This window comes from Pavona decussata, unplaced genomic scaffold (genome assembly GCF_977016875.1).
Source record: "Pavona decussata unplaced genomic scaffold, jaPavDecu1.1 SCAFFOLD_40, whole genome shotgun sequence".
NCBI lineage: Eukaryota > Metazoa > Cnidaria > Anthozoa > Scleractinia > Agariciidae > Pavona > Pavona decussata.
The window spans coordinates 3076218-3087500 of record NW_028145462.1 but is presented as its reverse complement, the minus strand read 5'-3'; the positions used below and the strand labels follow the sequence as shown (position 1 = coordinate 3087500).

Sequence of the window (11283 nt, the reverse complement as noted above, 5' to 3'; positions counted from 1 at the left end):
GGATTTAGTCATAAAGAAAGTTTAAAGTTGTCTTCGGAAAAATTTTTCTCAAAATGTCGTAACACTGGTACACTAGATCGTTTGGTTTTCGCAGGGGCGAATGTCTCGATGAAAATGCGATGAAAACATTTCATACATTCGGAAAATGAGATTCCAGTTTCTAAAACTTAAATTTTCAGTTAAAGTATTGAACATATCATACTATATTACCTTACTCAAATACGCCTCTAGAAGGCCACCAAACCATCTGGAAACACAGAAGACATTTTAAGTATCAATGCTTAAAAGTCTCGTTGAATGTCCCCTTGTGTTGCAAAGAGCGAAATTGTTTCTAAGGCTATTTGGCACATAAACTAAGATAAATTTACGACTATAGCAAGAAATAAATTACCTAAGAATGGAAATCCACCGCTAGTGGATGGGGGTCATTTATTGAATATTTAGTTGCAGTTGGATGTGTCCGTTTTCTTCGAGTTGATTTTCATTGAGCAGTTTTTTTTGTAGAGAATTGAACAATTTTTTAATAAACGGCGGTAACCGTTCATTAATTATATTTATCTGTTTCGAGTAAGCAGGCAAAGGAGCCAAGTGTTCAAGAAAATTATAAAACCGAGAGAAAAAAAACTAGAAACATACGTTGTTTTTAATAACGGATTAACAAAAAAGCAGTAACAGAAAAACTGTCTGTAAAGTTAAGTTAAATCTAATGCGGCCGCGAAATGAGCTCATCGTCTGACGATAGAACAAAGTATTAGTTGTTTCAAGAAATATACTTTTAGCAAACAAAAAATATGCACACGTAAAAACCTTTAATCCTTTTTCAGATCAATTTCCACCCCCAAAAACGTCAACGGAAAACCACAAATAGCATTCTGAACGGCGTCGCTCACAGGAATATTTCAAAAACATTTAATTTAACGCGAGATGGTTAGCAATTTATGTTATCTTTCAAAGTTTTTTGGTCCTGTATTCACATCAGTCATTTTATCTCTAAGCTCTCTTTGTTTTGACATTTGTATTTTTTTCTTTTTTTTCTTTTGTCAGCGTTTCTGTCTTCGTTTTCTGCTGGAAAAGTTATTCACTAAGTGTCGATCGAACCGGGAAGTTTAAATTCTAAACAAACTCGTGTTCTGGGTACCTGATTTTACGACGACATGATCTTATTTCTTTTTACAGTGTATAACTCCGGCGAAGTCTAATCTTTCCCATTCGGGCCTTAAATGAGAAGGTCACACCTTGTTTCTTCCTCATGTTGTTTAGTTACTAAAGATATGCAGAAACGTTGCTTCACATTGTCTCTCTTTAATTTTCTCCTTCTTCACACATAGGTGCAAAACGTTTTTGTTTATCACATTAATTTCGCACCATAGCGAAAATCTAATATATTTTTCCCATAGTTTTTCACTGCTTCAGTTTGATTTTGTCGACTGATTCTTTTGAAGAGAAAAGTGCATTAAAAAGGTGAAGGGTGTAGTAATTCGGGATGTTGGACAGAAATTAAATAAAAAGACAAAAATGGAAAGAAAACAGACAGACGCTGTTTACCATTTGTCGCCTGAAGGATATGACTGTGTAAACTGCGAATTACTTCCGGTCTACCCTGCAAAACTGATGTTTCAGTGAAATCTTTGCCCACTTGAAGTTTGCCAAACCTTTCTAAACAGTTCTGACCCGTAAAACGATTTATTTCCTTGAGTTCCTACAAAACCCTTTTGAATTTTGGCCATCTTTGCCCGACAATGTCTTAACGCCTTTTAACAGAAATTGTCTCTCGTTCCCCTAATTTGCCGTTCAGCCGACAAATTTGGCGAGGCGATCTAATGGTAAGAAATTAAGTAACCGTCATCAAATGATATTGTTTTTATCTTCAACCGTCAGAGCTGATTGCTCCAACTGAGTAAAGACCCATCGTATAGTGTTGCTGCTTTATTTGTTTTCGTCGCACTCGCTCTATTATCATTATTGGTTTCAGACAACGTCAATTTGTTAAATATATCGATGGAAAATTAAACTTCCTTTGTTGAACTTTTCAGGAGTCTACGTGCAGAAACTGTAACGCAGATGTCTTTTAATTGCTACCTGAGTCGGCGCTCATCATGATTATTGATCGGGAGATCTGGTGTATTCCCGTAAATTAAAGAAGTGAATTGATTAAGTTTACTTGAAAAAAAAAAGAAAAAAAGAAATGATATCAAGGGTAGTGAATTGCAAATTGCGTTTTTTTAGCGATAGTAAAACGGTAACAACGCATGGAAAGCTTTTTTACAAGACCGAGTTAGTTGGCGGGAAACATGATAATTAAAACCTAATTAAACGACGGCATGCAAATTGAGCGCTCTTTTTGCAGGGCTAAACATCGATTCGTTGAGCGATCTCAGTAAATATGAAGTATTGTTGAACGTTTATCTGTTCGCACGCTATAACTCGCTCATTACATGGACTCAAGAATCTTAACCTTCTTGCCTTTGGTTATGCTACAGTCAACAAATATTTCTGGAGCGCGCGATAGATATGAGATGATATATGTGCCGTAGTCACCCCATGTCCGACCAAGAAACCAATGGTCCTGGTTTTAATAAAATGAACAATTTCTTTTAAAAAATTTCTGACCGTTTTTATCTTTCTGCGCCCTGAGAGATGCAAAATCAAGCTACTGTGTGATACTATTCAGTTGAAATATTTCTCTTGACAATTGAGCCAATTTCTCTCTAAGCGAAAACTTGTTTCAGTTAGTAAGATTTACTGTGAAATGCACCGATCGAAACCTTTCGAATGGTATAACGTACATGGACACGGAAAAAATTGATCGGGCATGAACCTGTGCTGTATCCTAAGTTAACTTTACTCTTTGTTTAATGATATTGTCAATGCTAAGGTTCAAAAGGACATTATATCCGTAAAATACCCAACAAGGAACTCTGATAATCCCTGAATAGCCCGACAAAGTTAACTGATCCTTGGCTTAAATTTCCCTGTGGACGACAAAGAGCCAAACCTATCAATCGAATATTTTTTTTTATTAAACCAGCAGCTCTCAACTGTTCGTTTTGGTGAATGTCTCCTTGGATGGCCTTAATCGCCTCAGAATTTCAGGAATTTAGCCAAAAAGAAAGTCTAAAGTTTTCTTCGGCAAATTAAAACGACAGCTTACAATTTCGTAACACTGGCGCACTAGTTCCTTTTGTTTTCAGAGAGACGAATATCTCGATTAAAATGCGAAGTATTTGACCAGCTAGCATTTTCGTAAGGCCGACAACATTTCGTACATTCGTGAAATCAGATTCTGTTTACTTAACTTTTCTGTGACATAAATTTTCAGCTAAAGCATTCCAAAAGATCAAACTTAGCAGATATGCTTTTTTAATTGTTTTGTTCTAATGTTTTCTTTTGGGGTCCATGTTTAACTTTTATTAATCTACATACATAAGCCAGTGCGTCGATGTCTCTTATTTGTTTTCAGTGTCAATAGTTAACTTGTTATATGGATGATTAGCCGACGGTAGAACAGGAGTAAGGAAAATAATTGTTTTCTTGAAAAAGGAAGAAGAAATAAAGCTTAATAAAGATAGTAAAAACTGCTTTTTTTAAGGGTGTAAGACACTCGACGACAATTCTCCAATTATTCAGTTCCATTCTACGTCTACCCTACAAGTAATCTAAGACTATTCTACTCCATTCTACATCTTTTCTGGATATTGTGCTGTCGTGCAGTGAAGCACACAAGAAACACTCCAGCCCGGATACCGGGACTGACATTGGGGAAACAATTTTAACCGAGCATGGCTTGTAAGGTCGCTGACAAGTCAGGGAAATTGTTTTTATACAGGATTAACCCCACGATTTCCCTATTCAGGATGTTTTTGTATTTGTGTTGAAGCCTCCTGAATAAATGTTATGTTAAGTCGGAACGCGGGTCCACGGGTATTTTGGACCTTTAGGACATTTTTCATGTCGATAACCGGGATTAAATTTCGCATATGAACAGAAGACAAAATTCGTCCCACCTACCGGGCTCATATGAAAAGGCCCTTAAATTGCCCTTAAATCGATGTAAAGCGAGGTTTAAACTAACTTTAAGCTAAGTTTAGTATCTGCCTAAAGTTGACATGTAAGGAGATTTACGCCAACTTAAAGTTCACTTAAAAGTTTTGGTCTCTTTAAGTAAGCTTTAAACTTGAGTATAAAGCTGGTGTAAAGGTCAGCTTTAAAAAAAGTAAAGACGGCATAAAGCTGCTTAAAGGTGAATTTTCAGCAGCTTTCTGCTAGCTTTAACTAGAAGTAAATTTCTTTTTTCATGCTGTGTATAATTTACTACAAGGATCACTCAAATCACGTGTTACGTTACAGTGTGCTGTAAACATTTTTACGACTGTAATTCAACCAAAACCAGATGGTCCCAGCCAGAGATAAGAATTGGTTTTGCTGCTGGCAGTCTTGACATCACCGGTAATCATTCGTTGTCTTCCATCATCCAACCGTAATCTTGCGGCGATTGTAATTCAGGGTTGGTTACCTTGTCATTGTTCCATACCATAGCTTGGTGATGTGCTCTCATTAATGCTTCGTGTATAGCAGCCTTGGTACAGTAGGTAATCTGTCAGATTGTACCTGTTTTTTTTCCTGAACAACCACCAACTAGCATACCAATCTTGGGTAATCACTGTATTAGGTACATACAATTGGTAGACGAAGTGCTCAAGGGCAGCCTCGGTAGTTTTAGTCGGCTTTTCACTTGTACCAAAATCTGCAAGAGCAGTAATAATTTCTGGACCTGCTTGCTGGAACTTTTTGTAACATACTTGCTTTCCTTATCCTGTTGTCTGCTCCAATTAGTGCATGGAATCCTGGCAAGGTTGCTGTTCTGTCAGGACCGAGCGCTTCAACAATTGATCGTAGTGTAATCATGGCCCACAATTCCATACAGTCAGCGGCTCGATGTGTGGGCTCACGCAGTTTTTCTTTTCCTTTCAATAAAATACGTAAAAATCCGTAGAATTGACTATTAAGCGATAAAATTATATTATTTAGCAAATATTGAAATAAAAGGCAAGTTGAAAAGAATAAAAACCCGTGTTTTCTTGTTATTGAATCATTGCGCAATCATTAGCCGTATTGTCACACCACCTTGTCACGCGATTTGGAATAAGCCCAAAACCACTGGAAAAGCTGTACAGCGTACTTAGAAGTGGAGCAAAAATCTGTCATGTAAGCTGAACATAAACTGAACAGTTTCGACTTGGCGGCCGATGTTTACAACGGTGAAAAGGCTGATAAACCCTTCAGTTCGTCGGTCCCTTCAGATGTCACGGGCTAAAGAAAGCAAGACATGTTTTAACCGATATTTAACCCGCTTGGCATTGTACTTGCGATGAAATTAAGCTTACAAATCTAAACTTTGGAAGGCGATTTGTGGAAACTGACCAGCGCTTCTGAGAAGGAGATAAGTTGAGAATGTGTACACGCACTCTGGCTCTGGCTAGACAATGAGAAGAAGCGAAGTATGGCGAACTTGTCGGTTTTTACTGTAAATAATAAAGTTGTTCAGGAGCTCAAAAGCAAAAATAATACGGTTGGACTGTTACTAGATATAGTTGTCTCTACGTTCAGATTTGTGGAACGTGGAAATGTTGTATCGTTCTGACTTGGGAAAGACGAATAAATCAAGGTAGGGCAAAATTCCACTTATTTCTTTGTTAAGAATTTGATCGGCGTTTAAATTTTAAGACTGGATTCAGCGCGTGTGCCCCTTCGCGGCGGCCATGATGTATGGAATTGTACGCCATGGACTCAATGACTATTTCCTACTCCAGTTACGAAAGCTGCATCCTCACACAATTCAGGATAACGCCTTAGAGACAGGACAAAAACATTCATGTCTGGGGAATGGATGTGGATTCTGGTGGCACCTGAGGCTATCCAAGGCATGCAGCAATAATTTCGTATCAGCTTTCTCTTGATTGCTGTAAGTGAAGGTGGTACATGTCTTTGTAAGTAGCTTTGTATTGACTTACCCATGCCACAACTATACGTTTTCCAATCGTCTGTGTTCATCATCTTCAGAGCAAGATAAGACTTAGCTCCGGTTTTGTGTTAACATGAGAAAGCAGCTTCTTCGTTGGGACTTTGGCTATGTTTGTGGTGTCTGTGATGTGATACGCGACTGGCTGCTGTCTTTCTTGTCTCCTCGCACGAGTAGGCATCTTCAGTGATGATGGCACATCAGGTATAAATCAAAAATTAAGCGAACCTAATCACTGTCACTGTACTTCTGCAAGACACAGTTGAGGAAGTGGTCAGCTAAATGCGCACAGCTCTTTATTTCATCTGGTTTGTTGATAGACTGTAAATCTGCCATTGCATCGACAATTGCAACTTTCATTTGTACTTAAGCGACCTCTGCAGGTTCTGGGTTGTCACTGTTGAATCCTGAACATGGCTCAGCGACTAGGGATGGATCCGTTCCAATAGAACCATCAACAGCCCTCACGTCGACGGGTAGTGTCTCAAGAATGGTCATCAAGCTGCTCTTCATGGAACAATGATGCATTGTCCCATCAGCCGCAAACAACGATCTGGGTACAACAGAAATCTCATACTGACCAATTGCTTCTTTAAGGTTGATCTCAGGTCTTGATTTGCATACCACCACTATTCGTGCGAATAAGGATCTGTCCTCTTGCAGCTCCAACACTTTGTCTCCAACGAAAAGCTTCATCTTCTTACCCATGTCCTTCCACATACCGAGTTTATGCTTCTTCATGGTTGACCACAGATTTATTTTGTTTGATTAAATACAGTCGCAAACAAAGGCTTCACATAGTTTCTGGCTAATCTGACTCTGGTTGCAGAGAACTTCTTTGATCTTTTCAGGCACGACTACTTTGGTGACTGGGTTGAATAGGTCATTACTTTGCTCTGAAAATGGATTGGTAAAGCATCTGCACGTCGTAATAAAGTCTTCAAGTGCTTTCTTTTGGTGCGTAAACGTAGCGGCTGAAAGAGCATGGTGTCGCTTTGGTGTCTTTAAAGAGATTCCAGCCATCTCTTGAGCCTCCTCGGCAAGTCTCGCAAGCTCTGGCACAATGAGAAAGAACTTTGTTCGGGCACTTGGGTTCAGGCTAATACCCACCAATCCTCCAGTAACTTTCATTGACCGGTTGATGTGTTCCAAAGCGTGGTCACCACCAAGGGCACAGAAGAGTGCATCTGGATTTTTGTTAACCACCCAGTTTTCTTTCATAAACTCATTGTAGACCTCAAGATCTGTTTCATCTCAGTGATTTCATCTCTTCTAAATACAGGGGAACCATTCGTGCATAGTTCACCTTGTCATGAACAAAGAAGTACTTGGTGAATGTTTGAAAAGCCATTAGATGTAATCCCCAGTTTGCTGCCCTAACGGCACGGATGAATTGCAGCATTTCCAACACCATTTTTATGTATTGCTTCATCACTCTGAATAGTGGTTGGTTGGAGTTTTTTGGCATCAAACCTGCTCATTTCCTCCACGATCTTTAAAGAATCGATACTGCTGGCCAGTTGTGCCTAGGCCTCGTCTGTTTTGCTTCGGTCCAATTCTGTACAGGCTTAGTTAAGCGTCTCAGCAGCTTGTCAAGACTGTCTCAATTGTGGGTGTTCCTATAAAAAGGCTTCGTGGTATAGCGTAAACAGGGATTGGAGAGTAATAACATGGACTCTTTCTCTTCTCCTCACATGGTTGCCAGCAATGATCTGTTTTGCAGTTGCCGATCCATATAGACCAGCTTCCATCTAGCACAGGTCAATACCGCTGCTGTCATTGTACGATCCAATAACTCTTAGTTATGCCATTAAGATGTGGTGACTCGTCACCGGTGCAAGGAACAAAAGGCGCTTTTGAATTCAGTTACTGACGCAGATCATTAGCTAATACGTCTACCCGGTTTGTCAAACTGTTTTCTTTATTGCAGTTTTTAATGGGTGTTTAACACCAAGAGCTAATTTACCTAATTTTTCATGATGAAAGAAAGCGGTTTAAAATTATGTTGTTGTTTTTTTTTACTAAAGGGTATAGCGGCAGTAAACAAACCTGAGAATAGCGGGGTTTGGACGACAATGAGCAAAACCTTTCACTAGAATGTTTTCTTTTCATTAAGCCAGGGGCATCCAACGGCTGATTCTGGTGAATATCTCTTTGGATGGCCTTAATCGCCTCAGAGTTTTGCGGATTTAGTCATAAAGAAAGTCTAAAGTTTCCTTTGGCGAAATCTCGGCTCAAAATTTCGCAACCGTATCAAGAAAAGCTGATCAAATTCAAAGACAATGCTCTTTGTTTAGCGTCGCAAATACGGCCATAAAAGGAGATTTTGAAACAATAGCTTTAACGCCAAACAAAGGCTTATTAATTCAGGAGGGAAATTCAAACTCGCTGTTATTACAATAGCGAAATTCACGAGGGAAATTCAAAGATAGCCGATGACTGCACGAGTTCGAAATTTGAATATTTGGCGAAAGCGTCGCGTCGCGAGTGAAAGCGTGATGGTTTTAAACTAACACCTCTTCTTTAAGAGCCACGCTCGGGAACCGATGCTTTTGTTTTAAGACTAAATGTCAACGACCACATTGATCCTTTTCAATCAAACGGTCTAATCGGGCAATTTTTCCAATCCAAAGCGCGAGTTTTCATTTCCTTTGTTTACGAGTAACAAGTTAGTTTTGAAATTCACAACTCTTGACCTGAAGTGAAACCATCGATAAAAGCTTCACTGTTTTGCGACGTTGTGCTGTGCGCTATTATCAACTGATCCAAAATCGTATAAAATAATTTAGCATTTCCAGGTTTCTTGCTTGGGGTCAATAACAATAATAGTAAACCTTCCGCAACTTTCCAAACCCCTCTCCCCTAGTGTCGCTGATTTGACACGCCGACAATTTTGTGACGATTTGAAATTCATCTTCGCCGAGTCTCGGAACAATTCCCTAAGCGGAATAAACAACAAAAGGCTTTTGTTTGGACTTGTGAAGACGAATTTGACTCACTACAATGGACCATTTCCGTTCTATCTAATCTTTCATCCGTAGTTCAATATATGATGTTTCATATATTCATATTCATTTATTCATCATTCACGGGTATATCACGAACTCACAATATGACCAGCTCCCGGTTGGTTTGATAGCTCAGTTGGTAGAGCACTGCACCTGCATCGCAGAGGTTATGGGTTCCAATCCTGTTCAAGCCTTTCTTTTCTAATTCGCAACTGCTTAAGTTTTGTACTTACTGCGATAATCTTTCCGGTCTATCTAATCTTTCATCCGCGGTTCAATATATGATGTTTGATGTATTCATATTCATTTATTCATCCTTCACGGGCATATTACGAACTCACAGTATGACCTGCTCCCAGTTGGCTTGATAGCTCAGTTGGGACGATAAAGCACTGCACGGGCATCGCAGAGGTGATGGGTTCGAATCCCGTCCAAGCCTGAATTTTTGCAGGCTTTCTTTTGAAAACTGCTTTTTAAAAGTTGCGTACTAACTGCGAGAATCTTTCTGTTCTATCTAATCTTTCACCCGCAGTTCAATATATGATTTTTCACATATTCATATTCATTTATTCATCACATTCACGGGTAATTATTACGAGCTCACAATGTGACCAGGGTTCCGTTTCTCGAAAGACCCGGTAACTTATCGGGCCCGATAAGTGATTTTGGCGATAAAAGTTTGTTAGCACGAGGTTAATTCTTGTTAGCTTTCAATACTAAATTTTAAAATCATATAATTCTATAATAACATTGGCCGAGTACCATGCTTGTAGTCACTGTGTAATCGGCGAAAAGACATTTCAAAATACACTTATCGGGCCGGATAAGTTACCTGGACTTTCGAGAAACGGGCCCCAGCTTCCAGTTAAGTTGGCTTGATAGCTCAGTTGGTAGAGCACTGCACCGGCATCGCAGAGGTGATGAGTTTGAATCCCGTTCAAGCCTGATTTTTTGCAGGCTTTCTTTTCGCAACTGCTTAAATTGCGTACTTACTGCGAGAATCTTTCCGTTCTATCTAATCTTTCATCCGCAGTTCAATATATGATGTTTCATATATTCATATTCAATAATTGAGGAGTTAGAATTATGCTTTTATAGCCTTCAATTTTTACTGAAAAACCTTCGAGTTTTGGACATATTTTTCCAACAATTATGCATAACTTTCTTTTAAGAACATCTTGGTAAGTGAGGAACTAAATTTTTTTTTCACGACAGTCGTTGTACCGAGAAATTAACACAGAGCTATGCCCCCATACAGACCCTTTATAATTTGTATTTTCATTTATTATTTATTAATGCTCTCTGTTGTTTGTTTTTGCCCTATCCGTTGTATTAACAGTTTGATTTGGGCAATAATCAGTGGGCGAGACCTATACTAATAGAATCTTTTCGTTTTACTGCACTTTTGCACCATTCTATGTGCATAAGCCTGCACGTGTCTTGAAGTTGCTTTCTGTGTCAGCGCTTGTCGTGTTATGTCGATTATACAGTGATCAGGGAAGCAGATGTAAAGTAACTCAGAATTGTTTTAATTTAGCGAGAGCGAAAGAAGAAATAAAAGTTTTTGACGCTTTTAAACTCTTTGTTCTGAGGGTTTGTAAAACAGTAACAATGGACAGCGAGCCGCATGCACAGAACCTAAGAAAAGAACTGAAAAAGAGTAAAGTGAAGTAATAACACGGGGAGTGCTTGCTCAATCTGCCGAGCCAGAGACTCATGATAAAAGTGTTTGACAATAAACCTGATAAAAAGATGCCTTATAAATCGTGGGCATGTTCGACTCGACAAATCTGTTGAGAAAACGAATAGTTGGATGCGGCCAAGTTAGTTTCGGCTTAAAATAACAGCTGACAGGATGAAAGAAAAAATATTATCCTGTATAGTTCAAGACTTTCGTGACTACAAAGCTCTCAAGTTGCTTCCGCAGTAAAACAACCCGGTTTGTTTACACTTGTTATTTTTGGCAATGACATAGGAAGGAAGCCCTGATGAAAGAAAAATTGCAGGCTAGAAGATGTTCAGGTGCAATTTAATTTGCTATTTTTCAGTTCGGTGAGGTTTGAGCGGAAGACAAAAGAGTGCAGCTAAATACAGAGCTACGTTTTAACATTAATTTTTATTGATTTTATTTTGTTTCTACGATACAGCTAACGATTATATATTATATATTATCTGGGCACGAATAAAGATTGTTGTTGTTGTTGTTGTTGTTGTTGTTGTTGAATGAGTGTTTCCAAAATAACAGCGAAGCTGCTA

At 38.9% G+C, this 11283-nt stretch overlaps 1 protein-coding gene across 1 annotated transcript in view; it reads right to left on the bottom strand.

The window, feature by feature from the left end:
• Positions 1 to 262, bottom strand: part of LOC146483225 (RYamide receptor-like) — a 3793-nt gene extending 3531 nt beyond the window's left edge. Inside the window, exon 1 of the mRNA XM_085106417.1 lies at positions 211 to 262. The gene's annotated coding sequence lies outside the window, so the exon portion shown is untranslated. The remainder of the gene's footprint in view (positions 1 to 210) is intronic.
• Positions 263 to 11283: the final 11021 nt, after the last annotated feature.